The sequence below is a fragment of the Lissotriton vulgaris genome, chromosome 12 (assembly GCF_964263255.1).
Source record: "Lissotriton vulgaris chromosome 12, aLisVul1.2, whole genome shotgun sequence".
NCBI lineage: Eukaryota > Metazoa > Chordata > Amphibia > Caudata > Salamandridae > Lissotriton > Lissotriton vulgaris.
In genome coordinates, this window is record NC_141700.1 from 601,903,929 (window position 1) to 601,923,481 (window position 19,553).

Consider the following 19,553-nt stretch of genomic DNA (forward strand, 5'->3'; position numbering starts at 1 on the left):
TATGTGGATAACATTTATCTCACAGATGACGAATTGTGGCCGCATCTACGTGGCGTTGACAGCATAATTTGCCAGTTTGCAGACTTCGGTTACAAATTTAACTTTGCAAAATCTCACATTGCTGAGTAAACAGTGTTGTTCCTGGGCTATGAGCTCAACAATAAAGGTTGAGGTTAGCCCATTGACCTCTCCGTGTATTTTGAGGATGTTGCGCTGGCGTAGCTGGGGGAGGGACAGCAGAAGTTTCTCCATGCTGCACTTGAACTTGATGAGATAACTGACGCCATTATGAGTATGTGTTCTGGCAAAGCCCCGGGCTCCGATGGCTTTCCCATCGATTTTTATAAACTCTTTGCCCCCATATTTGCCCCCATCCTGAAACAGGTGTACTATGCCACCCTAGAGGAAGGAAGCCTACCCCGTACCATGCGGGAGGTGCTTATTACTTCTCTACTTAAACCTGGTAAGTCACCCTCACACTGCGACTCTTATCGACCACTCTCCCTCATAAACAATGACACCAAAATACTAGCCAAGGTATTAGCCACGAGACTTAATCTCCTCATGGAACGATTAGTTCTTCCAGATCAAGCTGGGTTTGTGCCCAATCGGGCTACCTCTCACAATCTTCGCACACTTCACGCTGTGCTCCAAGATCTCAACCCCAAATGTGACGCTGTGGCGGTCTTCCTTGATGCCACTAAGGCATTCGATTCCTTAGAATGGGATTACTTGCTAGGCACGTTACAATATATGGGTCTACCGTTCAGCTTTCTAGACTGGGTGAAATTATTATATTATCAGCCCATAGCTACTGTACTCCTCAATGGGTCCAGATCCACTCCGTTTCATGTCCAAAGGGGGCTCGTCAAGGCTGCCTGCTTTCCCCCATCCTATTTGCCATAGCAATTGAGCCTTTGGCAGCAATGCTTCGGCAAAAGCACTACCACCGCTCCCTCATTTATAGCTCCCGTCCTCTTCTAGTGTCGCTCTACGCCGCCGACGACATCACGCTGTACATTGAGAAGCCCTGCGAGAACCTAAACCCAATACTCCGTGAAATTACGAAATTTGGAGGGATTGCTGGAGTCCAGATTAATTGGGCTAAATCTGCAATCTTACCGCTCACAGACAGCACGCAATCGTTTCAGCTTGACTACCCGCTGGTGTGGGAGCGGGAAGACCTGAAATACCTAGGTATTCATATACACAGAGACAAGGAAGCAATGATGCGTGCCAATTATGGCACTGCACTGGACAAGATCACAGACAACATCACAAAATGGCTGCATCTTCCCCTGTCCATGGCGGGTCGCATTGCGCTAATTAAAATGAACATACTACCCAAACCATTATACCTATTCGTTAATATCCCTTACAACCCAGGCACTTTTTTTTCCGCACCCTCAAGTCTCAGATTACGCGCTTTATCTGGGGAGGGAAACAGGCACGTCTCAGCCTTGACACTCTTATGCTCCCCTTCCACCTAGGAGGCTTTGAAGTACCCGACTTCGAACAATATTACGATTGCGCGCAAGCTCACTTCGCGGTTTACTGGTATCACCCGCCACCATATATGGCTCATTTGGCCGTAGAGGAGGGCTACATGGGCCCCATTGCCCCCACCGGCTATATCCATACCCACGTCGGTCAGAGAAGTCGTGACCCCTCAACTGTAGACTACACTGTGCAGGCCTGGAACCGTCTTGTACATGCTCTTGATAACCCATTTGCTTACTCGCCCAACCTTCCCTTGCTTAATGACCCGAGAATACAAGTCACCTGCGAAGCCATATGCCACGCAATGTTCAGTAAATTGAAAACATGCTGCTGGGGAGACCTTTATCTATAAGGCACTTTCCGTACGGCGGAACAGTTTTTTGGGGATGTGCCTCCTTCTGTTATGATACTTTCCTATTTACCAGACTACAGCAAAATGTCCGGGCCATAACCCCCTCCTTTCCTACGGAACCTGATACACTTGCCCCACTTCACGCTCTGGTACAACCTGGCGCTCCACGGCACGTTGTATCCATGCTTTACAAACATGCACAGAACGCGCCCGGCGTTGCCCCTGTTAGAGCTAGATTGGAATGGGACGGGGACCTGGACTCACCTCTCACGGACGAACAGTGGGAAGCCAGCTGTACCCACACACAATTCAGAAAAGGGGGTGGTGATGAACAGAGTGTCTGATTTAAGCAGACCACTCTTACCCAGTCCAAAGATCAGGGCTTGATCCATCACCGTTATTTAGCTCACTGCACCATCCCAGCTCAGAACCTGGCTATATGCAAATTAGTCTGTCCCTGGCCCAGTGCATCATGGGAACAGGGCAGACCAAACTACCAAGCCAATTCTTCACCAGAAAGGAGACAAGCTTCCGGGGACCGGTTTCTGGCATTTCAGCCGTCGTCGGCCCGGCTTGCTTGAATCCTGATGGTGGTGTGAGCAAGGGACTCAAGTCTGAGTATACCCTGCCACACCTATAGTGGCCAAAAACGATTCAGAAAAGGGGGTGGTGATGAACCCACACACAGGCGGTTACAGGCAACAATAGGCAACGGCTACTTCATTACAAATTTCTTCACAGGCTCTACTATACACCTGCCAAACTGCACAAATTTCATTTGCGAGACACTGATTGCTGTCTTCGATGTGGCGTGGCTGGTGCCGATTTTATACATTTAGCATGGTTTTGCCCCCAGATTGCTAGGTACTGGGATCAAGTCTTTGCGGGACTTACAGACATGCTCGGTGTCGCACTCACCCCATGCCCACTCCAGGCACTGTTGGGGCTGACGCAATCTGTGACCACTGTACACAAAAAATTTCTAGCCCTCGGCCTGTTGCTTGCTAAGCGCTTAATAGCGTGCCGTTGGGGTAGAGGCCGAGCCCCCAAGTTCAAATGTTGGATTCATTCTCTGTCCACATGGCAAGAGAGATTGCACGACTATGCAGAGCTCCTACCCCCCACCTCACAGCCAAAAGACATATGGGCACCACTCTCGGCATACCTCCTTAAGTTGAGAGCGGAAGAGGAGGAGACTCGGGCTGGGGAGGCTCTACCCATTACAACATCGTCCACTGCGCCATCCGAGTGAATCTTCATCAGCATACACCACTTCTGCTCATCTGCCTCTTGTGCTATACTTGTAACTGCTGTTTGCTCTGTCTGCCTTTAGGAATGGGGCCGGTTGGGGTTTTTATGTTGGGGTCATCGCTCGAATATCCTATCTCCTCATTAACATCCGAGATGGCTGTTTACAGGAGATGGAGGACACTCTTATTTTAACAGTTGTGAATATGCAATGTACATGGACTGATGCTGGACTACTCTGGGCATTTGCTTCTTACGTTCTAATTCTGCGTTCTGTAGAGGGGGGGAGGGAGGGGATTAGGTAAATGTTCATTACCTCTTCAGTATTGGATATATGACTAGTACTGTACAGCATGGAAAGATGCGTCAACTTTGCTCTCTAATGTTCAATGTCATTATCTGATTTTCTTACATTGATGTACCATGCTTCATGAATCAATAAAAGTTTTTGAAACTCAAAAAAAAAAACCAATAAAGGTCGAGGTCTGGAGAAATGCACACGGCTGCGCGCTCCGACAACTCTGAAAAAAATACAGTCTTTACTGGGCTTTTTACATTTCGGACGTAATTGCATTCCCGAATATGCCCAGCGTATCAAGCCTCTTTACGCCTTGGTACAACCAACTTTCTCAAAATCTTGCTGGCTGCCTGCTCATTCAGCCATCTTGCAATCTTTGCAGGCTGACCTTCTAGAATCTAAATTCTTATTGACTCGTGATAACCACACCAACCAGGTGATAAGAATCGTACCAGGGGCGGTGGGTTTCACGTACCTGACCTTTAATGAGGGTGACACAGTCCCTAATCGCTTACAAGTCACACTTGTACACTTCGGCTGAGCTGCGGTTTTCCACTGTGGAAAAAGTTTTGACAGCAGTGCAAATGGCGATTCTGAAAGAACGTGCACTGTCAAAGGAAAACGCATTTTGGTTGTTACTCCGTATCCTGCCCTAGAGGCAGTGACAAAAGCCAGTGTACCAAATTCAAAAGCTTTGCACCCAAGGTGGATACAGTGGGCTACGTCCTTGACATCTGGGGATGTCACTTTCATTTTCGACTCTTCTTTGCAGACTCTGGAGTATATGCAGTATGAATTTGTTCATCCAGCTCCCCTGACCATGCGCCAGCTGGATGATTACTATTGTATCATTTACACTGACGGTTCGGCGCAACTGGCCATGGTTTCAAAGCACACTTATTCTTCGGCCTGCGCAGTAGTGGTTGATACTATGGTGAATGGTGAATTAAAGTCCGACGTTGTTTCTTACACAGACATTAGGGGACTGTACCGCCCAGTTGGCAGAGCTCCGTGCTCTACTGCTTGCATTGGAGAACGCTGATCCTAGTGTGACTACTCTCATCGTAAGTGACTCTTACTACTGTGTACAGTCTTACAATGACAATTTGTTCTTTTGGGCTGAAAATGACTATCGTGATTCCAAAGGTAGCACAATAAAACAAAAAATGGTCTGGGTTCAAGTGGCTGAGCTTATAGAACGGCTGCTGCTCGTGTTTGTGATTCATATACTTGGTCACCAGCGTGTTGGAGTTCACGATGTTGGCAATAGTCTCGCAGCAGTAGCTACATATGTGGTTGCAGCAGTTACGCGTTCCAAATGTAAGATGGATGATGACATCTTGGCAGCTACTGCCGCAACAGAGAAGAGAAGTAATTACCCTAGAGGTTTCCATTCGAAGTACTCTTATCACTTAAGTCCTGATAAAGTTCCTTATGTGAGAATTAACGACGTTGGTGACAGATTGATTCCCAACGCGGACCGCAGGTCCACACTGATTACAGCCGCTCACGAGGGTATGACATCCGCTCATGCTGGTGTCTCTGCAACTGTATCACTCTTGCAACAGCGTTACTGGTGGTGTGGATTGTACAAACAAACGAGTGATTATGTCCTTCGTTTTAACATTTGCCAGCAGATTAAACCTTCTACTGCTGCACGCCCGCCCCAGACACAGTTGCATATATCTAATAAACCACTGGGTTGTGTTTATTTAGATTACTGCAGTCCTTTCTCTTCTGATACTGCATATAAGTACATCTTAGATGCAGTTGATTCTTGCACGCGCTTTGTGTGGGTGTGGCCCCAAAGGAGTGCTGATTCTCAAACTGTCGTAAGGGATTTGCGTGTCTTTGTGGGAATTTTTATGTGTGGTACCTTCCACTCGGACCAGGGTCCAGTGTTCGCCTCTAAGGCATACAAGGATGCCATGCGTTCATTGGGGGTCTCCAATTCAAATTTTCATCTCCATATTGGCCTGAGGGCAATAGTGTTGTGGAGTGGATGAACCGTGACTTAAAGCAATCCTTGACAGCTAGGGTTTTAGGTATAGGCCGGAACTGGCTAGCCCACCTCAATAGCGTCCAGCGTGTACTTAATAATCTCCCTAGAAGGTCTCTGGGTGGGCGGACTCCATACGAAATGCTCTTTGGTATCAAAGTGTTTGTTCCGGACCTTGAGGGTCTAGACCAGGCGGCTTCAGCCGCTCCCTTTGATATAGATGAACATTGTGCTGTTTTCCAGAATCTACAAAAGACCAGAGACAGTCTTGCAAAGGAACATTTGCCCTCCACATCTGATGCTGTGTTGCAGATTCCGGTAGTTGGCTGGCTACCCCGAGTTGGTGAACTGGTCCGAGAGAAGGTTGAGAACAAGAAGGAGTTTGGCCCCTCATATCGTGCTCCAGTTCCTGTGCTTGGCATGCAGGGCACAAGAACAGTCATTTTACCTCCACTTCCTGGTCATAAGGAAAACAGGTACATCTCCATTGACAATGTCAAACTACACAGAGTGGCGATTCTTCTTTGTATGACACCTGCGGTCTCTTGTCCAGCGATGCTGCAAAACTCTGTTTCGGCCCCGGCACCTACCACCAGGCCTGATGTTGCCATTGAGATGAATACAGTTACAAATCCTTTATTGAATCCACCAGCTGGTGATCCTCTTGATGATACTGAGTACACTTACCCCACAGATTTATCGATGCCCGATTTGTAGACCTGTGTGGCTAATCAGTCACGTTTTTCATTTGACACTGACTCTAACACAGGTCTTCAAACTTTAGTCGGCCGAGCCACCCCATCTAAACCTTTTTAAACGTCGAGCCCCCCCACCACCACTACCACCTGACAAAAAAGTTCTGGAAGCTGGTATTCTGCATCATTGATGGCCATTCCCTCCAGCAGAGCCCAGGTTGTATAGGGCAAATAATAATAAATAAAGTAAGAGTGTTTAGTAAGCACGTTTTTGTAGTGCATGTGCTTATTTTAAAGTTCAAATGAAAAGTCTCCAAGAAAAAAATTACGACAAATAATTACATTGGTGCTTTTTTTTCACATAAAACACAAAATTTAGGATAGATGAGCAAAAACACTCTCAAAACACAGGTGTGGGAGTGCATGTTTTTCTCCACAGAGACAATGTGTGGATGGATTCTTGCTTCTGCCATCCTTAGGTTGTGCTCCACTTCCAGTCTTGAGCAGTGCCTGGAAAAGGGAGTGCTCACAACATTTTGCAATATATTTTTTGTAGTTTTATATACGGCGAACATGACCTAAAGTTATTGGAGCGCTTTACAGGAGCGTCTTTTACATTACACAAGCACACATTCATTTTTTGTACAAATAGGGAGATTAAGTGATTTTGCCCAGAATCAAAGGATGTTGAGCAGACATCAAGAAGAGAACCTGGTTTCCCAGCTCTACAGTCATCAGCTCCGGCTGTTGTGCCACATCCTTGCCCCTAAACAAGATATCAGAAAAATAAGTTCCACCAAACATGCTTTCTGACACAATTGAAAATCCATGATTATGTGGAGTATGGCCAGGTGTTGCCATGTTAGTAGGAGGCCAGCCGCAGTTTTCCAAGAAGGCCTAGGGGACATTTACATCATACACATGTGATATACGTGATTCAAGAGGATATATACATCTTTATTCTCTAGCAGCATCAAGAGTCAATTTGTTAGCATAGTCGGCTTATAAAGAAGATCGCCTTCCAAAGCTTCAGAAATAGCTGCACAAGAAAACATTTAAAGTTGGTCTACGAAAGAAGCGAGGACAGATAGTAGGCACACTTCACAATATTTGTTATATTTGACTTGTGGGCTCAGCTCTAGGGATTGGAACATGTTAAACAAGCACCAGCGACTTTAATCAAGGTCAAAGTCATTTTTCGTAAGTCACTGGTAAATTAAGTGATTTTAACCAGGATCACACGATGTTGAGCCAAACCCAGGACTTGAACCTGGGTCCCCAGAACCAAAGGCAGCACCTATAGCATTAATGCCAAATCCACTCCTCCTTGAAATATCCAATGTTCCCACTAGTATTGGGACAAAGGGGAAAGGAGCGAGGCTTTAAAAAAAAAATACAAAAAGCTCTTCACTCTTACCTGCCTGAGAATGGAATCTTCAGGAAGGATGTAACCATTGTAAACTCCTTGCAGTGAAACGTACTTCCGACGTGGGAAGCAACATGGGGCGCAACTAGACAGAACTTCGAGGGGGGGACTAAGATTCCCAGCCAGGGCTGGCCCTAACACTGATCGCACACGTGAGAGGGACAGGTGAGTGAAGTGTCACATGAGCAGGGTGAGGAGTGTGCTCGTGTGACTGCAGGGTGAGGTACAGGGTGAACTCGTGTGACTGCAGGGTGATTACAGGGTAAACAGCGCAAGAGTATTGTGAGTGAAGAGTGATCACTGTGAGTGCAGAGTGTGCGGTGTGCTCATGTGACCGCAGGGTAAGTGAAAGGAGAACAGTGTAAGTTCATGGTGAGTGGCATAAGTGCAGTGTGGTCACTGTGAGTACAGGGTGAGAGGGTGGGTTGAGTGCATAGTGATCAGTGTGAGTACATTGTGATCACTGTGAGTGCAGGGTGAGTGTGAAAGTGAAGGACAAGAATGGGGAGTGAGTTGTCTAAATGCAGGGTGCATTCCCAAACACAGTTGAAGTTACTCAGCATGTTATTGAGCCGTGGCATAGGGTTTCAGATATAAGTTAAACTATTGCTTTTATGGCATTATTCAAGGTCCAGGGATTGAGTGTGGAGGAAATAAATAGTGCTCATCCTGCAATAAACGTCCAGTCTTGTGATTAGGGTTGCCAGCTCCTTATATTGATGTCCCAGAAGGTACAAAAGTTAGTGGTCCCCTAAAGCCTATTTTCAGCATTGATCTGTGCACACTTGGAACTGCAAAAATACATAGAAAGCATTTTTAATTTTGTTCTAAGGCTGCCTAAAGGATCTATGACTTATAATTAAAGGGAACAAAGATTGAAATGTCACATTACAAAGGAATACATAATATTTTATTTATAACCCTATTTAGTGTCAAGACAAGGCCTTTGCATGCTCTTTAAAGAGCACATGGCTGGCATTTTTATTTTGGTAACCCTACTTTATATTCCTTTTCATGAAATGCATTCTCACATTAAGGCAGCAAAAAGTAAAATGTAAGGAATAGGCAGAGTGGGGGCACAGGGGGTCCTGGAACCAGAAAACAAACAGCCTCTTTAATCAGTTTACAAAGGTATGTAAATATGGACATGGGGCAGATTTACAAGCCCCTTGTGTCACTTTTGCGTCACTTTTTCCATGTTAAAAGTGCCGCAAAAGTGGTGCAAGGGGCATGTAAATAAGCCCCATGGTTTTTAACAGGCGCACAACGCCCATGAGCTCAAAAGGCTTCAGCATGCCCCCCCACACCACCCGTCGTGTGTGTCAGCCCAACCTGAGACAGCTTCCCGGACACACACACAGATAGTTTTGGAGCTGCCAGCCGCACCTGAGTACTTCACAGGTCTTTAAAAGACCATTTACGCGTTCATGAGGCTTTGTTGTTTTCCACCCTTTTTTAGAGCCCCTGCATCTCCGTGACCATGAGAATTAGCCCCCCACCCCCGAAATCGTTGTGCCTCTGGCCTTAAAGACCTATGACTCTTGATCCTCTCAGTCGAGCCCCCAGCAGCTGGTGCTGCAGCAGCCCGGGCTGAGATGCACGTCTCGCGCCTGAAAGCAACAATGTGGGGATAAGTGCGCCCCCCCCCCCCCTGAAGGGATGCGGTGCCCCCCCCCCCCAAGGGGGGGCGCGCACCACAGTTTGAAGACCTATGCTCTAACACATCAAAGCCACCCTCAAAAGTTTACATTTTTGCAATTTGTTTAAAAAACATTTTTTGATTCCCCCCTGGATTTTTTTATTCGTCAATTGGATTTGTGGTATATTTGTTTTGTCTTGTGAATGGACACTATGTTAAAGAAAGATCTACAATTAGAATGATTGATGGAACTTTGGAGCCCCACTCCTTATCAAACATCATGAAGAGGGACCAGACTTTTGTGAATATCACTGCTTGGCCTGTCTTAGATGTGATTGTATGGGATGATCAAATTTCAGATTCATGGTCCCACAGAGGTTATCAATGTCCCTAATGTACTTCGTGTTTTTAATGGGGGATGTGGTTAAACAAAATATACGCTCTGATGACTGGGACGTCCAAGCCGTAGAGGCTCTATTTTCTGATTTGAAATATTATGCTGCCTTTGATGCTGAAGATCTGTATTTAGACTCTGCAAATTATGCTGACTTGTTTTGTTACCAACATTATGGCAATCATTTTCTACACAAAGCAAACACATTTAGGAATGTGGTTAATTATACACAATGGGAACATTGTCCCGCTCCTGCTGAAGGCAGCTCCAAAACTCTTTTGAAAAAGTTTACTTATTTTACTGATTTTGATCAGTCCAATCATGATGCATTTTATTTTAAAATGACTGAGAAGTCCTCTTCCAAAGTTAGACTTACCCACACTAAATTGTTATATTGCAAGTCCTTTACTGACCAATTGGCTATTGGGGGCTATGAGCTGTGGAAAGATACTATTGATCTTAAATCTGTTTGGGGTTCTATAAATTGGCAAGTGCAAGGCACTGAGGCTATGTATCGTGCATGTCTCATCCCGAACCATATGTTGTTTCTGAATTCGACTATTTCACAAACCACCTGCTTTTGATTGGCTACGTCTAAAAAATTAAATGCTCCTTCTATTCCTGATTTGAGAGAATACTCCAAATGGAATAATTACACCAGTAGGTCCCTTAGTGATTTACAGGCTCTGTTACAAAATTTGTCCTTTAACATTTCCAGTTTGAATCCCCAAGGCTGGTTATTATGGCAAAAAAGGGCAGATTCATGCCAGCATCGTTTTCTGGGTTTGGCCCCTGGCTATACACAGGTTAGGGTGGATCCCCGTTTTGAGAGTGACCATTCTGTCACTACCTATTCTGTAGGCAAGCTATGTCAGAACTGGCTTAAAACACTCCACTTTAGCATCAGTTAAGCTTCATTTGTCTAAATTGTCTGATGATGTTGACTTGAATGACTTTGTGAAAGGTCCTGCAGCAGGCAGGTCCAAAAGATGGATTTATGCTGTTTACAATGAAGTTTGGAAACTGTCCCAAATTGAAGCTGCTTCTAGGTTAAGGGCTATTGATCAAGCTGATTTAGAAAAAGTGCTTGCAGTTGTAGATGATAGCATTAACATACTTTCTTCCCGAATTTACACATTAGATAATATTGTTTCTTCTGTTGTTGATAATGTGCAAGATGAAGTCTCCGCTTTGTACCATGGTCAAAATCAATTGCGTTCTATTATGCAGTTTGCATGGACTTTACAAATGGTGAAGGCTGGGAAAGTGCCATGGGACTATATGAACACTTCTTTGCTATTTTTAGCCATTTAATCTGACTGTTAAACAACAATTTATGTCAATGAAAGATGCAACATTTTCACTATTGCATATTGAAAAGTTAGAACCTTTACCATTTTCTGTGGCCTAAACAAATTCTGCAATTTGGCTTATTCGCGGTTTAATAACACTACCTTTTCTACTGTTTAAATCTGAAGCTTGTATGAAGCACTATGCCATAGGCAGATATGAACCCTTGGATAGTGCATATCTCAATGAGGTTTGGTCTCTTCCTTTCACCTATAGGTGTCTGAGGGAGGGTAAAGAAGTTTATTTAGAAGGTGAAGATTGCACTTCCAACCCGATCACTCATTGGTCTGTAGGAATATACAATTGCACGGCTCGTGTAATTCAGAAGCACCGAATTTGGACTGTATTTTAAAAGGTACACCCTCCCCGGCTATTACACCTACTTTCACGTTGTTAGCGAACGGTAGTTATTTGTTATTAAATAATGACGATAGCTGTGGCATGCTGGCAGGGATACCGTACATAGTGACGGTCTCCCAAAGTGTAGTCTGTTGTAAGAATGTGCTGTTTCCTCCTCCGCATGGGAAGCTCGATATATCCATCTGGCCTTCCATTCCGACCTTGAAAGCAGAGTTCAACAAGATGAGTTGAATAAGGGCTCTTTTGTCTCAAAAAGAAGTCGCCCCTACATCTGCGCGTAAAACATTCGTCCTTCACGTGGCTAATACTTGTACTGAGGTACATGCCTTACTCCACACAGATCTCCCCCTGCATTTTGGAGCATTGATTCACACTATCTTTAATGTCTCGTCGACCACAGGCTTGGCACACTTTTTTAAAGTAGTAAGTTCTGGCCTTGTGACTTCATTCCAAACTATATTTGGTGTGATACCGGCATTTTTTCATTCTATTTTTTCCAGCGTCTTTGGCGGTTTACCGTTAATTCTCGCCTTGGCTGCTGGTGTACTGCTGTTAATTTGCTGGCTACAAAATGGTTGCACACTCTGTGCCCTACGACAATCTGCCCCAGCTGCTCGAACTTCGTAACCAGATGCTTGAATACTATGGATCGCTGCCTCTGGCTACCTTGAGTGTGGCGTATGGTTTATCTTTCCGGTTTTCCACTGCCTGGATTGCAGTTTTGAATAGGCTCTAGATTTGTCTCTCTGCGATACGGCGTCTCCTTACCTGGATTATGATCTACTAATGAGCCCCTTAGTTGCTCATGAACTAGACTGTTCTGGTGTTGGGATTATGGCCTGCGCAGCAGCGCATGGAGTCCTAGGCAATTAGGATATATGGACTGCAGCCCATGACTTTCTGGCACGCAGTTATCTTGAAGAACACCAGAGTTGTCCTCTGATGGTGCTAGAGGCTCCGGCTGTTGAGGACCATATGTGTTCCTTACCATTACTAAATTGGATGGCTGAAATGTTCACTAACGATAACAACGACTTCCTATTGGAGGCAGTTGCAATGTACTGTGCCTATACGCTGTTGGATTGAAGTGACAATTTTTTTTCCTGCTTCATAGACAAGTGCTGGACTCATGATACTTTTTTCTCCTTCATTTTTTTTTCTACACATTATATGTGTTTGACATTATACATCCCTGTAGGGTTTTGGATTTTTTGTGGTTGCTAATTCGGATTGTACTCTCAATTATCCAATTTGGTGAAATTTTTAACTTTGTTCTGTCTCATTCGAACTTGAACTCTGCGTTCTTAAACATTGCCCCCACTATTGTGCTTCCCACCATTCCTGAGTATAATCTAAGTCGCATGTTCTGGGTTGTCTAAGCTTTGGTTCCTTCGCTATAGGACGAAGAGCTAATGTGACACAGATGCTAGTCGGTTAGGGTTTCTAAGTACTAAGGTGAGTTTTTTGGTCCACCACAATTCACTGAGGTCTTGAGTCTCTGCACAGTTCTGTGTAGGAGCAGAATCCCTGTAACACTACTAGTCACTATGTTCATAGCAGCTGCTTCCCAATACAATTGTTTTGTCTTTTCTATAGATAACTGGCAAATTGTTCCGGGAAAAGCCAATAATCATGTAGACTCAACCTCTATAAGAGAGTTTTGATAACATAGAACAAAGGGATTTTAATTACACCTGGCTTGGGTCAACAAATCTCTGACACCTTAGTGATAGGGTTCAAAATGGACTGAGGTCCATAAACGATACCAGAACAATAACATTCGATATTCAATTTTGTGCAATATCTTCCTCTGGCTAAAATCTAAATACAGGGGGAACAGAGGTGTACTTGTTGGAAGTGAAACAATAGATCTCATAAACCTATGCTCATACTCAGCCGTAGCAATGCTAGTATGGTTTGATGATCCCCATATTTCAGCATCATACTGTGCGGACCCAATAACTTTAACATTATATATCTCCAAAACAGGAGCCACTCGCCTGGAAGAAGTTCGGAGGTAAACCTTCACCAAATGTACAGACTTTTGGGTAAGCATCGATTGGGCCTTTTCAATCTGTGGGGCCCAGCTCGGGTTTGGTTTCAACCAAACGCCTAAGTAATCAAAGGAGTACATGTGATCGATAGACATGTTTTCCACCAAGATATGTATACTACTACGAAAATGTCTGGCCCTAGAGAAAAACATGCATTTTGTTTTGGTACTGTTTAGCTCTAGGCCCGTTGCAGCACAGAATGAAGAAAAATGGTTCAAGAGCAGTTGTAAGCCTTGCCGAGTCTTTCGAAATCAATAAGGTATCATCGGCAAAAAGGAGGGCTGGAACCCTACTTCCCCCTAGACTTGGTGCATCACACCCCTCCTTACTAAGGTGGTCAATCACCCCAATAATATACAAAGAAAAAAGAGTAGGGGCTAAAACACAGCGCTGTCTGACTCCTTGGACCACCCTAAATGGATCAGTGAGATGCCCAGCTGAGCCCCACCGAACCTGAGTCTCATTTCCCACATGGAGTCTCACTAAAATGTTCAATAGGGAGGGAGAAATACCCAGGTTTTCCAGCACTCTCCATATACTTTTCCAGGAAACAAGACCAAATGTTGTACGCAGAGCTACAAAAGCAACATACAGCTTTCCCCCATGGAGTAATACCTCGCCCCAATATAGACATAGGAACCTAAGGACCTGATCCAGGGTACTGATACATGTGCGAAAACCCACCTGGAAGTCAGATAGAATACCCTCCTCATCAATCCTATTCTGCAAATGAAACAAAACTTGTTTGCAGAATTATTTTTGCGGTGAATCTATAAAACTGATGGGACGATAGTTTGCCAGGCCTGCCCGATCCCCCTTCTTGTAGATGGGCAGGCTCCCGGCAAACTTCCACGAAGGTGGAATCGCAAGAACCGACCATATAGCATTAGACAGAATACTCATATACTGACCCCAGACTTCGGTAGTGGCTCTAAATAAATTGTTAGAAATTCTGTCCGGGGCACAGGCAGGAATGCATGAATTAATGGCATTTAGAGTATCTGATAAAGTAAAGACAAGAGTGTTATTAAATTCCTGATTATAGATACATTCACTAAGTTTATCATCCATAGCTAATGATTCACTGCTAGAATATAGCTTACTGAAATGGTCTACCCAATCATCAGGTTGTACACAAAGATCCAACCCTGTTTGGATACCAGTAGTACAAGTAGAGGCCAGGCGCCAAATGTACTGCTATCCTTAAAGATCATGGCATCATGGAGAGTTAACCACATTTTGTCCTCCCACTCCTTCCTTGCCCTTGACAGAGCCTGTCTATCTTTGGACCTATAGCAGGTTATATTATGGTGCATGTTGGATTTCTCTGCCACCCTTTATGTGCTTTTGGCGAGCCCACATGAGCGTTTGTATCATGGGCTCGCCTTAGGGAAACTCACACCACCCTTTAACGAATTACCCAGCAGATCCCTGATCTGGTTAAATAATGGGAAGCGACTCTTGCCTAAAAGGCCACTCCCCAATAATGCCAAAATGAATTTAAAATAAGATCCCTGGTGTCTAATGGCTTCTGTTGGGCCTGAAAACATGAGGCCCATGCTCACGCCCACTGTGGCGTCGGTGGGCTCCAGGCCATCTGACGCACACAAGGGGTTAATCCTCAGCCACTACCTATACCAGATTAATGAAGCTTTGAAATTTGATTATGTTTTGCACCCCTTTGTTCATCTTAAACATGGTTATTTGTCGTTTTGAGTATTATAAATGTTGTTTATGCACTCATATCTTTTTTAACTGTTTTTAATGTAAGTTTTTAAAGGTATATGTGTGATTATAATAATTAGTAATGGGAGAGGCACACCTAATTAAATCAACAATTAACAGTGAAGTTTAAATGCTCATTAAACACGCGTGCTGCGGAGGTAGACACAATGTCCATACTGCGCCAGTGAATTATTGCAGGATAGAATCAAGCGAAACCGCTTGCCCTCTGCGCACTGTTGCGAATCCAAAATGGATGATTACATAATATTCAAATCTAAATGTAACTGATGTCAACATACAAAGTTACATAAGGACTCATAGGCGTGAATTGCAATCAATATGCGTTTTTACTAGCATCATAACATTGTACTGCACAGTGTTCATTTGATTTCGAGTAAATACAATGAATTCATCATGAAAAAAAGTTTGATGTTTACATCACATCAATTTATATGTTTCATCTCACAAGTTTGCCCTGCCCAATGCATTTCGGGCCACATGGCCCTTCGTCAGGGGCGGTACCTGAAACGACACAAACATAAATTGCTTTCACTCTAATGAAAGAATCTTCAACTGCATAGTTCATAGTTCACCACAGGTATCATTACGAAATTATTGTAAAAAGTAACTATGCTCATGTTTAATTCATAACAAGAAAATAAAAAGATAAACAACTCTGGCTAGTACACTCACTTGGACAGTTGTAATGGAATGGCACGAGGAGTGGGAAAGACCACAGTGAGATGTTCTGGTATGGAGGGCCTGACGGGTCAATGTGCTGTAGAAAATGTACAAAAAAAGGACATCGACTATCGTCAAATGAACGTCATGTGCAACAAATGGGAAAGCGGTGACATGAACCGAAACAAATGCACTCACATGTCAACTGAGATGGTGACGAAATAATACAGTCCGTTCGGTCCGAATATAATAAAACGGGGCCTGGGATGCTGGAACACTCACTTGCCTCAATAGTACGTGCAAAATTACCTAAAATGATCAGAGAAATAATGACCAAACGAGGATAAACATTTCATCTAGAGCAAAGTTTGTGAGCACGGATGATTCAATCAAAGTGAGTGTTCATGGATTCTAACATGAAAATCCATGGTGGCAACTGAAACCAACCTGTTGAATCTTTGAAAGATGCGGTGATTTTCGCCCAACATTCACAGCAGATGTAATACCAAGTTCAACCCGACACTCTACAAAAACAACGACAGCGTTACTCTAACTGACTATTATCCTGCATTTAAACTATGGGACCTTGTTCAAATAGCAAGTACCTTAAGCCACGAGTAACGATAACAAGGTAATCCGGATTCCACTCTCGTACTCAGCTCCCGGTCACGAACGCCCGATAATCCTGCCGATTCGAACGCTAAACTTGGTGCGACGGCCTTGTTAAGTGACGTGAAGGTGTGATGAAAACAAAAAGCGGACTCTTCCGCAAAGATGTGGGGAAAAGTGATGGAGATAAGACGCCATGCCTGAATAGTTAAGCGTACGAGTAATGTGCCAGATGGTTGATACATGGTCAAAATGAATGCGAGACCCTACTTCATATGTGTAAGAAACAAGAAAACAATAAAAACAAATACAAATAGTAACAGACAAATAGGATATATGTTGTCGTAGTGATAACAACCTGAATCATCAAGCAGTCCTACGGCGTACACAGATAGTGCAGAAATCACAGATAACAAGTTAAATCCACTCGATCATTGATCCCATTGGGATCTTGTGTGTTTAATCTTTTTATCCAAAATATCTCTCTTTGCAACAAAGTTTTGGTGAGATTTTTTCGGGTGTGGGGATGACCACTTCGAGAATCTGGAATTTGATCTGAGCTATTGTATGTCTGTTATTGTCCCAATGTACTGCCAGACTACTGCTGGTATTTTTGTTCCGGATGGTGCTCTTATGCTCGGATATGCGTGTCTTTATTTTTCTTTCTGTTTTGCCCACATACAACAATCCGCAGGGGCACTTGATGGCATATATAACATTCATGGTGTTACAATCCGCATTAATCCTGGTAGAAATAGTTTCTCCTGTGTGTGGATGTTTCACTGTGTCGGTCACCATCACATTATTACAGTGAACACAATTTTGGCATTTTCTCATTCCTTTATAAATGATTGTTTTTGTCACGGGATTGGGTTTTAGTAGCTCTTTTATATTTCGTGATCTTCTATAGGCAAAAATTGGTCTATTCACAAACAATTCTTTGAAGTCAGTCTCATGACTCAACAAATCCCAGTGTCGGTTGATGCTCTTCTTTATCTCATGGGAACTGGTAGAGTATTTAGAAACAAATACCTGACGTTGGCACTGCTGTTTTGTTTTCTTATTCAACAAGGTTTCCCTAGATAACTTTTCAGTCTTATCTTTGGCTGTTTCCAACGCAGTCATGGGATACTTTTTAGACACATACTTGGTGATGATAGTTTTGAGGTTGGTTTGTAAAGTTTCTTCCTGTGAACAAAGTCTTTTGGCTCGTAACATTAATGAGTATGGCAGATTGTCAATGAGATTCCTGGAATGAAAACTGTTATACTGGAGAGCAGTGTTTTTGTCTGTGGCCTTATGGTATACTTCAGTATCAAGCGTATCATTCTCCAATTTCACTAATACATCCAAAAATGGAATGGCTTTATCATCAATATGATGGGTAAATTGGATATTCTCATCATACAAGTTGAGCTGGGATATCTTCTGTTCCAACATTCGGCAGGCAGCAAGCACACAGTACAACCTCTGTCCACACTGAATCCAGGACCCTCTAGAGATGACCCCTTTGCACATGAAGGATAGCGATGTGATGCTGTTAAGAGTAAGTATACAACACGCCATTTTTATTTATTTATTTATTTATAGAGTTTTATATAGCGCGGACAAGACCCGTGGGTATCAGAGCGCTTAACAGGTAAAGAATGATATATAACATTATCAAAACAGTAAAAACAAACAAAACAAAATAGATATGAGGTAGAGGCAGTATAGTGTATGGACGAAATTAGCTATATAAATTCCTAGTGTCAACACATATATCCATTATAATAGCATTAATAACAACAGAAAATCGATATGAGGTAGAAGGCAATACAATGTGTGGGCATGGTTAGATATATAATTTCCTAATGTATGTGCAATTGGCCTTAGATGGCTAGTAGGGCTTGGCTAGTGTCCTGGTATCAAACCAGGCTTGGTGAGGTAGGGTTATATGGCATTCCATTGCATATAAAGAGTAATAAGGATGAATACATATAGAGAGGTAGAGGTTATATAGTTTTGTCTGAGATAAGTTTACAGGTATATGAGGTAGCAGTAGCGTGTCAAGCCTCTGCTTGAGCATGGCCACAGTCAATTGTCAGTTATTGATCTTCCAGTTTTCATAAAGAGGACAATCCTCTGTTAGTGTAACTCTCTTGCGCTTCTAGTTGTTCTGTTACCTCCTGATAACTTAAGTTTCTTGGCTAGGTATCTTGGGGTGTTGTAGTGAACCGCTTTATGTGTGATACAGGCCATCTTCATTTGGATTCTGGCCTCGTAAGGTAGCCAGTTTAGTGCTTTCAGTTGAGGAGATATATGATCGAATTTCTTCGTTCCCGTAATGAGTCTTGCCGCTGCGTTAAGGCAGGCTTTTAATGGTGCTGTGGATGTTTTCGGTAGGCCAGCTAGTGTGGTGCAGCCGTATTCGATCCTCTAGATAACTAGTGATTGGATCGCCAGTTTTAGATCTGTCTCTGAGATAAAGGGTTTCAGTTTTCTTAAGTAATTCAAGTGGAAGCGGGCGCTCTTGGCCATTGAATTAATATGGTCTTTCATGTCAAGGTTTTCATCTAGCGTAATTCCTAGTGATTTGGCTGAGTTCACTAGGGTTGGGGTGCAATTTAGCGACGTCACCATTTTAGTCCATTCCTTAACTTCAGATTGGCTCTTTGTCGGTGAAATTAGCAGGAATTCTGTTTTCTGGGCGTTTAATTTCAGATGGTTCATTGTTAACCATCGCAAAGCTTCTTTTAGTGTCTTGTTCATTAGGTCAATGTCCTCAAGGGAGGCGATCTTTATGTATAATTGCGTGTCGTCTGCATACATATGATAGGATATCTGTGATTTTTGAAGAATCTCCGTGAGAGGTTCTACATACAAGTTGAATAGATCTGGGGATAACGTTGAGCCTTGTGGGACCCCAATTGCATTGGGGCTCGGGGAAGAGATTGCTTGATTAACCAGGAATCGCTGAGTCCTATTCTGTAGGAAGGAATTGAACCATTTCAGTACGTTTCCGGACAGACCCATCCTGTCTTGTAGCCTGGTCATTAGTACTTTGTGCTTTACCGTGTCAAATGCTGATGACAAGTCTAGGAGGATCAGTAGGCATGTTTGGTTACGGTCTAGGGCTTGTAAGGCGTCATCGACAATGTGCAGGATCGCAGTTTCAGTACTGTGTCCTGTTCTGAATCCTGATTGGCAATCGTCCAGTAGCGAGAATTTCGCTATATGTTGG

At 43.6% G+C, this 19,553-nt stretch overlaps 1 long non-coding RNA gene across 2 annotated transcripts in view; it reads right to left on the bottom strand.

Moving 5' to 3' along the window:
• Nucleotides 1-15,411: 15,411 nt before the first annotated feature.
• LOC147677820 (uncharacterized) overlaps nt 15,412-19,553 on the bottom strand; it is a 71,392-nt gene continuing 67,250 nt past the window's right edge. The window contains exon 3 of one of the 2 annotated variants that reach the window (XR_015302569.1): nt 15,412-15,562. This is a non-coding gene — a long non-coding RNA (uncharacterized LOC147677820). Of the gene's footprint in view, nt 15,563-15,940; nt 16,031-19,553 lie in introns of those variants that run through there. The other variant, XR_015302570.1, reaches the window with a different exon arrangement.